Here is a 12,860-nt window from a genome sequence, read left to right as displayed (position 1 = left end):
AAAAGTTGACAAAGGTGATTTGTGAACGAGTGACTAAGTAGCAAGATACCAATTGGTATGCATCCTCATAGTATTCCGAAAACTGCAATTATCACCCGGAAGATTGGTTTTATAAAGGATTCGGAGGTTGGTCAAAGTCCAGTTCCTTTCCTGGAGCCGACTGTGAGCTCTTTGCCCGACATGACGCCCAAAAAATCATGGAATGGGGACAATAAAGACGATGGCAATCAAAAACATCAACCATATTTCAATCCAAGAACAGAAGTTTAGCATTCGAACAAATCAACTTGGAAAACTTCGCTTTGGTCTTCGAAACTGATGAAATTAATACTATAATTACGTGTTTTAGCAAATAATCTAGTCTGAATGCGCCAGCAAATATTTGACACATTCAGGCATTAGGGAAATTTTAAACCACTGCTATTTGATAAATAATAGCCATTTTGTATGAAATAATAAATGCAGCATTCGAATTTATATTTTAACGCGTAAAAAACCTAATTTTTCAGAAGGGTGCGAAATAAATTCAAATATTTCCGCACTCTCCCTGGTCACATTGACCTTGATGTCATGACGGTTGCTTAACGCCGTACGGTTATTTTTAGATAAATAAAAATCGCCCGAGTTCAAATACGCAACGCTGTATAACAACCGATATCTGCGCGAAGTGCATTAAACCGCGAAAATATTCTGAAATCCCAGTTCTACAACGGCAATCTTTATAAATGCATTATGATGAACTTTAAGCGATAAGAGAAAGAAGTTCCACCGAGGTGTCCGAGCTGAATTTGCATCCAACATTATTTACCTCCGCGGAAAACATTACCGACCTCGCTCGCTCCAGGATAGCTCCCCGCTATGTGCGCCCCAGAGCTTAATGGCCGTTCATTTAGAGGTTTTGCCTTTAAAGGCTCGCAAAGGTGACTCTCCCCAAAGTGGTTAGTCAGATCTAATCCTAGAGAGTACAATGGTGGTTGAGTGAACTTCGATGGCAATTATTTTATTCGAATAATTTATTGTAAGTAAATTCAATTTTGTTTTATTGTTAGCTTAATTTTTAATGGATTGTTTATGATGTGGAATGTAATGCGATATTTAAAAAGAGGTGTCATTTCGCTTTTACTAGGCACAATTTCAACTGTACCGCAAGTACTTGAGACCCTTGGGAGAAAGCGTTGATAAATGAATTAGATAAAATTCAAAGAAAATCCGCCAGATTCATCGAAAGTTGTTGAGATAAAGAGACGAGCGCGACAGATCTTTTGGAGGAATCATGATTGGAGCCGATTGAGATGCAAAAAGAACAAACAAGACTTAGACTTTTAGCAAAGTTAAGAAAAAACGAATGTAACAATGACAGCAAATGAATTATTATGGCCCAACAATGTTGGGGTAGGTTAGACCACAAATATAAGGTAAGGAAGATAGACTCCTGTACAGATAGATACAGATATTCGTTCTTCCCTCTGACAATCAGGAATCATAAAGTCGGATAATCAAAGTCATAATAGAAATTGTAAAGACATTCAAATAACAAGTGAGTAGAATATTGAACTTTGCGTGGATATCTGGTACATGTACTTGCGCATGTTAGTTGCTAGCGTATTAATTTGCATTTGTTCAAGTTAAAATGCGCTGTTTATGGATATATACGTCTTTATGGGTGTAATTGGCTTCCTTTTATTGTTTTGCATGAGATTTAATTCTCTTTTACGGGTGGCGTCCATATCACCCCCGCCACGCACCCCCGCAGCACACACTTTTATGTATTTATATATACGCTGCAAGCCACCGCAGAGGTGTGGGGCAGGGGTCGAATACACACCAGAATATTTTACCCGAATATGACCCTACCGCTGTCGAACAATGTTAGTATGATCCCCTATCATTCGTGGAAAAAATGACATCTTAAATCCATCTGTTCTACACTTAATCTCTCTAAATTTATTAACATGATCCCTCCCACCGTAGTACAATGGGAGTAAAATCACATTTTCAGCATCACTACTAAAGAGACCTCCGTCCAATTCATGCAAGAGCTTTAATCTGCAATTTAACTTTCGCTCCGTGATTGATTCCCAGTCTACTTACTGCTCTAATATTTTGGATACGCTACAAAGTTTATCCAGATTAGTCAAGTCGCCTTCATTGTTGCCATCGGCGAACTGAATTGGTTACAAATTGCAACGGCTTCCGCGGGCGTAATAGAAAGTATGATCATTGAAACGTGTACAACATCATCATCAGTATTTCAATCCTAAGATTGGTTTACTGCAGCCCTCTATTCTTCCCTATTTAGTGTTAATTCCCTCACCCTCTGATAGCTTCCCTGTTTTACGTCCTTCTCAATATTCCCTATGTACTTGTCTCATGGCCTTCCTCGCGGGATCTTTCCTTCAATTTTTCCTTCTACTATGTTTCTAACTAATTCGTTGTCCCTCAAGGTATGTCCAATCCATCAAGTTCTTCTCTGCCGTAGAGCTCTCCATATGGTCCTTTCCTCTTCTGATCTTCTACATATCTGCTTCATCGTTCCTCACTTTGTCTGTCTCTCTACAACATATACACCGTATATGGAGCTAACAATATATCACATCATTCAATTTTTTCACTAAGCCTTGGGAGTATAAAAGTAAAATTTTTATGCTCACACTTCATTGCACAGTATTGATATAATATTTTACCAAAGTACTTACCTTACTGCTTTTAAAACATTTTTAAACCTGTCAAACTATTCTCATCCACAGCTATCCAGCTTTTATTTATGCCCGCACCCATTATTGTACTGTATTTCATGAACTCAATCAGACTTAGTATTCAGAAATCAGTATTCGTTGCATCCTACGTTCATAGTAGGTAGACTTATTATCCCATCATACCTGCTACTGCCCCTCTATCACTAAATGCCAAAAGCTACAAGCGAGAATATTTCGTTCAAATATTATAGCAGCAAAGTTAGCATTAGAGGATGAGAAACCTAACTTTGTATTAATTCACCCAGTAATGGGATTTATGGATTCAATAAGAATTATGTTTAGTAAGTTAAACCGGAGGCTATGCGAAACGGGAACTTCGGATTTAATTTTGATATTTTTAACATCAGCCTGTCTTAATTCCATGAACATTTCACCCCAATCGTTGGTGTAGCGAAAGCCCAGCCACAGAGGTCAAAGGGGCAAACTGAAGGGCAAAAAGAAGAGGGGAGCAAGCAAGGCGTGTGTGCCCACACCGAACAAAGACGCTATTTCCATCAGAATACCCCGGCGGAGAGTGTGTTCCAATCGTCTTGAGGTGGATTTCTCCGCTACGGCCGCGCCACGAATAATTCAAAGGCGACGGACCCGCATGGAGGATTGACCGCCGTTCTCCCACGCCGCCCTCAGTCGCCCTTTGCATCCATTTGCAATTGTGATCTGCCGCTTTAATCCTTGACGAGTTCAGAGGATAGGATTCGCCGTCCGTGTAAAGCAGTTTAGGATGCCAACCCCAGAGGAAAGATAAAAACTATCGAGTCGACCAACTTATTTCTTACGAAGAGCGGTGGGATTTGCACATTCGATGGAATTCACCATCAAAATCTTCAAAATAGTCTATTTATCCAACCAATTCCCTTGAGTCTTCATTCATTACCTCAGGATTTTCTCAATGGATACTTACAGCCAAACCAAGTTACGTGTATTTCAAACCATGAAAATTTAGACTGGCAAAAGATTCTCTTACACCCACTGTAAACCTACTAAAATACTTTTTAAAACGCAAGCGGTTTCTTTCGTTGGCGGTTATTATTAAAGTGCGAGCCGATGAACCAACGGAGAGAGTATAATATGTATATTTGGGAGTCTGCGTAGGGCGGGGTGCACACAGCTTCGGAAGAATGAAAGGGCACTATTTTCGCCCCGCCAATAATTTCAAGAAAATGTTACGGAGAGCCTTGAATAAGTTGGCAGAAAAGGTGAGCAATTCATTTCAAGTGACGTTGTGCCGTCATTACCCAGTCATGGAGAAAATCTGGAGATCGCAGGTTAACATTAAATTGCTCAATGAACGAAAAATACGGGACGCCATAGACCTCATGAAGTGAACCAGGCGAGCAAACTGAAGCATCAAAATACCTTGGACTGGCGCCCACACGCTCTGCTGCAACTGCGTTCAGTAATACGTTTTGAAGTGAAATATTTCGCAGGAGCAGTCTGTCATAACTTGTAACAACAAGACCCAAGACGGAGCCAAATTGCTTGAATTGAATGCATGATTTCTGATCTCAGCCGTTAACCTAGGTTAAATAAGTAATGGTTTTTTTCCATGGTTAGTTTTCGTAATTTTACAACTCAATTAATAAATATGACATCATAATGCTCCTGGGTATGTTTAAAATTCCACAATATGACAGAGTATCATGTATTATGAAAAAGCATCACTCCGTAATCGTATTTATTATAACTACATACGTTACATACCCATTATGCAGCATACATATTAAACTAGCTTTATTATTTCTAGTTGCAGGCCTTCAGTCAATAGACAATGAAATGAACTATCTTCATTTACTCGAAGGATACGATTTCATCAACATTTTACTGAACTTGAACTGAACTGAAATACGTTAAATTAAGTGGATTCAATAAACGAAATGAAAAAGGAAATAACAAAGTGGATTTTAGATAGGAAGGAGTACTACCTTGATCAAAAATTTCCCGGAATTTATTCAGAAAATTAAAAATACAAGTTTATTCATCTAAATCTATATTGTCCCCTTCAAAGTAATCCCCATCGACTGCAACACACTTATGCCAGCGCTTGATCCAATCCTCGAAACATTTTTTATATTCGGTTTTCGGTATGTCCATCAGTGCTTCCTGCGATTTTTCCATTACTTCCTCTCGGCTGCTAAAACGCGTTCCCCGTAATGGTTTTTTAACTCGATTGAACAGAAAGAAGTCACAGGGAGCCAAATCAGGTGAATTCGGTGGCTGTTGGATGGTATTTGTTGCATTTTTCGTCAAAAAATTACGAATAATGATAGCACTGTGCGACGGTGCGTTATCATGGTGCAAAATCCACGAGTTTTCTGCCCACATTTCTGGTCTCTTTCGGCGAATTGCTTCACGCAAACGTCTCATAACGCCCAAATAATACTCTTTGTTTACTGTCTGGCCTTCTGGCAAAAATTCATGATGCACTACACCGTTGTAATCCATGAAAACCGTCAGCATTGCCTTCTTTTTTGACTGAAAACGACGTGGTTTTTTTGGTCTCGGCTCATTTGGTGAACGCCATTCACTTGCCTGATGTCTGGATTGCGTGTCGTACTCATAAACCCACGTCTCGTCTCCAGTAATGATCCTTTTGATGAATGTGGGATCGGATTCAGCCTCGCAAATCATGTCTTTTGCGACGTCAACACGGTCTCTTTTTTGCATGAAATTGAGGTCTTTTGCTGCTACACGACGGAAACCCAAATCATTAACCACAATGTCTTGGGCGGATCCATAGGCAATGTTCAAGTCCTCCGCTATTTCTCTGATGGTTAATTTGCGGTTATTGACCAACATTTCTTTTACTTTATCAATTTTTTCACCGACTTTCGATGCCGATGGTCTGCCACTGCGTTCATCATCTTCGATTGACTCACGACCACTTCTGAACGGCTCGTGACACTGGTAAACGACCGTTTTTTTTAGAGAATCGTTGCCGAAACACTTTTCCAACATTTCCAACGTCCGTGCGCCACTAAATCCGTTTTTTACGCAAAATTTAATACAAGTTCGTTGTTGCAAATTTAAATCCATTTCTGCAATTGTAAAAAATCGCCAACACACACAGAGATAGATGTACTCTTGGCTACGTAACTTTTGCAAATGTCAAGTTATGACACTAAGATTTAAAGGGAATATCAACAACAGATGTACCAATTTAACAAAAAAAACAGAACTCAAATCGGAACGATGGGAGCGCCACACGGTGGTTATTCCGGGAACTTTTTGATCAAGGAGTATAAGATTAAAATAATATTTGTTACAAAATGTGATTTTATGCCTCTTGAAAACTTGTGATGTGTTATTTCTTGTCCAAGTGGCAACTGGCATCAAGCAAACATTAGATTTGCATGGCAGAGTCAGAACAAGTTTATCTCAATTTTGTATTTCTTCCAATTTTTTTTCTAAAATATTCTAATTCATTCTAACGAACTATAGCTTATAACAAAATTAAGAATTAAATATTTAAAGTTTGCTTAATGCTGTGGAATTTCGTTTTTTAAGGTATTCAGCTAGGTTCAATGGAAATCAATAACTAATAACACTGTATCTTATAAGATCTGTTCAATAAAGATTGATCATAATTTATATATATATATATATATAATATATTATATATATATATATATATATATATATATATATATACATACACACACATACATATATGAGTTGATTACAGGAGCGTTGAGTAAGGATATTAAGAAGAGACTCTTAAAAACTTTGATATGGAGCGTAGCTATGTACGGCGCGGAAACGTGGTCATTGAAGCAGGAGGATAGACGTAGATTGGAGGCTTTTGAAATGTGGGTGTGGAGAAGAATGGAGAAGGTGAAATGGACAGAAAAGAAAACAAACGAGGAAGTACTAGGTATGGTGGGCGAAGAGAGGGGTTTGTTGGGAGCAATCCTATGGAGGCAGGAAAAGTGGCTGAAGGGGGTATTGACCGGCAGCGGGATGTTGAAGACTGTAATAGAGGGCATAATGTTAGGCAAACGAGGAAAGGGAAGGAGCAGGATAGGGATGCTGGACGGGATGAAAGAAGAAGGAAGTACTCAGGGACCCGATGAGTAGGTTGCTGGATTTTGTTTTGTTAGGACTCACTAAATATTTATTTGGTAGTTGTGTCCATCCACCTTAACCGGTAGATTACCTTATAATAATAATAGTAGTTCCATTTACTATGTATATATTATTTATCTTCGAAGCAGAACGCTCTTTGGCGACGCACAAATATATATAAACACTGATATAGATTTTTAAAACATAGAAACACAAAGAAAAGACATTCACATATTTAGTCTTCACGTTTCGAAGGTACGGCCGCCATTATCAGTATCCAAAATTGGGCTATCGAGGAAACGTAATTTACACTGAAATCTCCGGGGGGTTTAATAAACCAAATGCCCCGATTGTTGGCCCGGAGATGACGTTAGGGAGCTGTTTTACCCACCGAAGGGGAAATAGGCAACACACAAGATGACAGGACATTAGGAAAGACACAACGTCATAAAGGATAGGAACAGTGCGTTTCGTGGCACGTATTTCAGTGTAAATTACGTTTATGCGGAGGAAATGATTAGAGAGGCATGGGAAGAACTGGGGATAGGAATGACAGTCGGCAAGGAATTTGTAAAATCAGTTAGGTTCGCTAATGACGAAGCTGTAGTTTGTCAGTCAGGGTTGCAAGCATTGCTAAGAGATTGCCATGCAAAATTGGAAATCAAGGGATTGCAAACATTGCTAGGTTAATTGGCAATTCGGTAATTTGCGAATTTCAGTGATTTGGATAAGTTAATTGGAATTTCAGAGAATCGATAGATTAGGATGCGAATCGATATTGACATAACAAAGTTTATGTGGTGTTCCAGAAAGAGAAAGGATAAGCTTGAAATTTCTCGTATAATAAGAGGGAAAAAACTAGAGCAGATGGAACAGTTTGCGTATCTCGGAAGTGTTTTGGACCAAAATGGAAAAAGTCGTAGGGATTTAAGGAGAATAAATGCACTAGGTAAAGAGGCTTTCATAAGGAGGAAGAAATTAATGACGCGGACGTTGAGTAAGGATGTTAAGAAAAGGCAGGTCAAAACTTTGATATTGAGCGTGTTATGAACGGCGCAGTATCATCATCAGCAGTCATCGAAGCAGGATGATAGGCGTAGATTGGAGACTTTTGAAATGTGCGCTAGGAGAAGGATGGAGAGGATGGAGGCGGGCAGAAAGGAAAACAAAAGAGGAAGTTTTATGCGTAGGTATGGTGGGGGAGGAGAGGGGATCGTTGGAAGAAATCGTAAGGCGGCAGGAAACTGGATGAAAAGTATATTAATCGGCAGTAGGGTGTTGAAGACTGTGATAGAGAGGAGGATTTAAGGCAAAGGAAGAAAGGGCAGGAATAGGATAAGGATGATGGACGGAATGAAGGGAGGAAAGAAGTAAACGGAGATGAAGAGGGGCTTGTTGTAGAGAAGGATATTGGGTTGTGTTTTGTAAAAAGAAAAAGAATATTTATTTCACAGTTTTGTCCATTTAATATCTTATCCAGTTGATTACCCTGAAAAATAATCAAGTACATACATTACCCTTAATTAATACTCTTAGATTATCCTTAATAATAATAAAGTATGTACATATATGTCTATGGACATAAGCACACTTATTAGGCTAACAGCAGAACATAAAATGATATTTTTTCACAATGAATTATGGGAATAAAAATGTTAATACCACACAGTATTGAACGGTACTCGCACATCAAACCCTACGCGTTTCCAGGAAGGCACCTAGTATCACTCTTGCAGAAGGGCACATGATCATCAATTGCAACTCATCTATTATAGGTACATCTTGGATGGCCCGTAACAACTCCTCCGTTTCGCATGGGCTTACGCTTGCCTGCCCTACTTCATGAATAAAATTGTTTGAGGTGTCACTTTGTGGAAGCGATTCATTTCGGAAAAGAATATACTATGTTCTTCCACATATATTTTATCATGCACAACCTAGGTTTTGACTTAGAAAGTCATCATCAGGTCTGGTGACTTGCCTGATGATGATTTTATCAGTCGAAACCTAGGTTGTTCATAATAAAATATATGTAGAAGAACAAAGTATTCTCTTGTCCGATAAGCCCTACTTTATGTCGTCCTTCATTTGCCGGTAATTTCTACCGTTCTCATGCCGTCCGAAAACCTTATCGTCTTCTTCCTTAAATCGCCGCCTTTGACAATCCACAGCCACTCACTGCTAACTCCCCACTGACATTTTTTGCCTCCTGACTTCATCTAGCAACTTTCTCCGTTGTCTTAACATATTAAAAACTTCGTCATTTGTCAAAGGGGGAATGGAAGATAAAATAAGATAAGCAGAGAACGAAACGTGACGCGTGCTCTTTTAATCTAACGAGACATTCATTATAATCGCCGTTAAGGAAAAATATAAGTGGTAATGACAGTACAAATAAAAGATAGTTCAAACAAGCATTGAAAACATAACACCTTCTTCCCACGGATAATACGGGATAGCAACTGCAGGGTTATAGATAGCAAAAATTCCACTTGCCACCCTCAGCGTCTAAAAAATAACTAGTTCTACTTAACTGCATGCTCTTCCACTAACCTTGTGTGTTTTGTTATAATAACCCATTCTTTCCGAATGACCTCATTCGTGTTCTGTTCATCTGTTTTTAAGTTTCCCTTTCAGTCCCTCGTCCCTCTCCGCGGGGGGAAATTCCTGCTACCTGCAACGTTGGGTCGCATTCCCTGCCTTTTACAGTCTCTTTGGGGGTAGAGTGTTTTGTGGTGCATGTTCGTGTGGTAGTGGTGTTTCACATTCTTGCTTGTTGTGCCCTGGCTTGCGTGTTGTAGGATGGCTTTCGTGCTGCATCCTGGGTTGCGGTTGTTTGTTGGTTTGCGGCATATGTGTTTGCTTGATTGTTGGATGAAGGGATTTTTGAATGAGTGTTTGCGCTGCTGTGGGTGTAATTTTCCGTGTTGTTTTTTTGCATGTGGTATTTTTCCTTTTTACGGTTGGTGACCTAACACCCCCCGCCACACGCCCTTGCGGCGGCTTGCGGGGTATTATGTAGATGTAGATGTAGATAACACTAAGTTAATTGACATATTTCGTGCTAGTTGAATGAAAATTGGTCATGGAGTGGGTACCCTAATTACCACATGATCAATTTGAATTAAGATGGTTAATAGCCGGGATTAGAGTTCGCTCTAAACTATCTTGGAAACAAAGGAGATGAAATTCGCAACATTTAGGGCGAGGCCAATTTCTCTCCCAATTCCGACTGCGATTTCTCACGGAGACCAGAAAATTGCAGGGCTCGGATTATAGATGGGTTATCCAAAGGCATAACATAGGTTATCAATTCAGCAAATTGAATTCTGCATGAGGACGCTTAAACCCATTACGTTTCTATAATAACAGTGGCTCATTCCAAAGGTTTCTTTGTAAAAAAATTTCACACCTTGATCAGTTTTCATTTAAACTCAGATTTTTTAAAAGATGATTGTGCCTGAAGTACTTGCAGAATATATATGGGATCCTGTGTGCATGTGACTGAGGAGTAATAATAGGCACAACGCCAATCCATAATACAAAGGTATAAAAAGTTGAGTCTCATTAGTTGCCGGCTCTTAGACCCAGTCGGCGAATGAATTCATGGCCAGCAGACTGCTATCATCGCCAGCCACCCTTGCCCACAGAAATCCTTGTGATACCCTGAATTAGGCAAGCATTTACACCAGCCATCCCATCAATTCATCGCAGCGATAAGAATTAGTGTCGGAAGAAATGTTGGGCAGGTTTCTGCGTCGAGACGAAGGGAGCGAGGAAGATAAATCCACCGTTTATCCCGGGCTCACCATTCCTTTACTTGGGATCAATGGTGCGTGAAGTGGAGGGAGAGAATGAGGGTGCGATGGAAATGTCGATGGGAGAGATGTTGAGAGGGCGGGGGGATGACGGGAGAAAAAGGAGACGACGCCCTCTTCTGGAACCTCCCCAGTGGTGGAGGAAGGTGTAATAAAGATTGCGCAAGGGAAGAATGGTCGAAGGGACGTGGTGGAGGGAAGGGGGGCGAGCTTGTCCGTGTAATCAAAGATCTACAAAGAGATGTAAAAAAACAAAAAGCGTCAGCATTAGCATTATCTAATGCAAGTGGCCAGCATCAACGCGTGCGGACATTGCTCAATGGCCTAAGTGTTGAAGCTAAATCAAACCCACTGAGAGAATTGCTCCGTGCCTTTTTTTTCGAGTAAAATTAAACTGACCATAATTTCATTATTAAATCAGCAGATTAGTGAATAGTGTTGGGAGGGTTGATCATATCGCCATAAAAGAAGCGCCGAGATTGACCATTCCAAATGTAAATTGGCCAAAAAACAAGTTAAATTGGTTAAATTGATTTTTCAAAACGAATTTCAATTCCCATTTACAACAACGTTAATAAAATAAATTCGAATTCTCCAGCAAAAATTTCGGTAATTACGAGACTACGATAGAGCGCTGTTTGAACGGATATTATCCATTGGTGAATTCTCCGTAAATTTCCGAGCAGTGTCGGGAGTGGATATGATTCTAGTGATTGCGACGCGTGCATTAATCCCACCGTGTTTTTGGGATTAATTTGGATCCCGAATTCCCGCTATCTTAGCTACTCTCGTCCCACGTACGAATTTGATCACTTACTCGTCTTTTCATTTCACTACTCCAAAATTCCTATTGATTCTGACCCTCTTGTACTCTAGTCGAACACTGTCTAATCTTTGCGTGCACTACCGGTGCCCGAATCGAATCCATTCGTTCTTGAAAAAATAACAAACCGTTAAGGATGCTCTTAGGTGTCATCACGCTGATCTACGAAATCAAATGATTGCTTCCCTTAATGTAGAAGTAACAAGGAAGCAGATGTTGCACAGAGTTTGCGTGTCGTAGATTTTTTAATGGCCACAAATGAACAAAAGTGTCGCTTGATGTTTACCATCTAAATTACTAATACAAGGTCGGTCACAAAGGCTGTAGGACATTTTTCCGGGTGGACGGACGGACGGGCGATGGTTTCTCTGGCAGGGTTCGAGGGAGGAGGGTCTCAGGAAAGGCTGCTGGAGGCCCGTGGCACATGGCTCCCAGCCTTTGTGGAGTGCGGATCATTCGTTTGCGACACCTCTATAACGTGACCTCGTTATGCTCCGTCATGAACCGGTAATTGGAGCTGCGCTACGCCATCAGATTTGGCGTGAAAATGGGCAAAATCAGGAAAGAGACTCATGAGCTGCTCAAGACAGCTTATGGTGTGTAGATCGGGTTTTTTTTAGCGGTACAAGCTGTTTCGGGAGGTTGGAGAAGATGTTGAAGACGCCGAACGTCCAGGATGCCCTGCGACCTCAAAAAGTCGCGAAAATCTTGCAAGAGTGAAGACATTTTTGGACAGGGATCGCAGATTAGGTGTTTGCATGTTTCCTGACGAACCTTGCGACTGAAAACATGGGCATAAGAAAGGTGTGTGCAAAGTTGGTACCGCAAGGGCTCTCGGAAGAACAAAAGGAAACTCGCACGCGGATTTGCCAAGGGCTTCTCGCACCATGTGAGTGAGGATCCAAATTTGTTGACGTTGCCCCACCACACTTCTCCCTCTTCCCCCGCCCCAAATCCGTACGGAAAGGACGTCACCACAGCTCGGTGGAAGCCTTACAATAGGCCGTGACTAGGGAGCTCAGCAGTACTCCTAGCAGCGTCTTCCAGAAGGCGTACGAGGCGTGGAAAGCCGGCTGACTGCGGCGGGTGGTCGCACTAGGGTGCTACCTTAAAGACTTTTGAGTGAATGTATCAATTCTGGCAATAAATTATGTTTCAACAAGTCGTACCTACTAATTTTCGGACGGACCTTGTATGCATGTACTTATCTATCATCATTCCTGAGCTCAATACGGTCTCTCCAGATGGTGTTTAAATTCCTCTATAATTCGAATAAAAATGTTTTACTCTATAATAGCCAATTACTATGTTAGAGAGGATATATTCGTAATGGTACTCTGGGTGTCCAATTAAAGATACTACTAAAATACATGTCAGATAATAGGGCAGAAAATGATATAA

This window comes from Hetaerina americana, unplaced genomic scaffold (genome assembly GCF_022747635.1).
Source record: "Hetaerina americana unplaced genomic scaffold, ioHetAmer1.1.p SCAF_9, whole genome shotgun sequence".
NCBI classification, from domain to species: Eukaryota; Metazoa; Arthropoda; class Insecta; order Odonata; family Calopterygidae; genus Hetaerina; species Hetaerina americana.
This window is presented reverse-complemented; position numbering follows the sequence as displayed.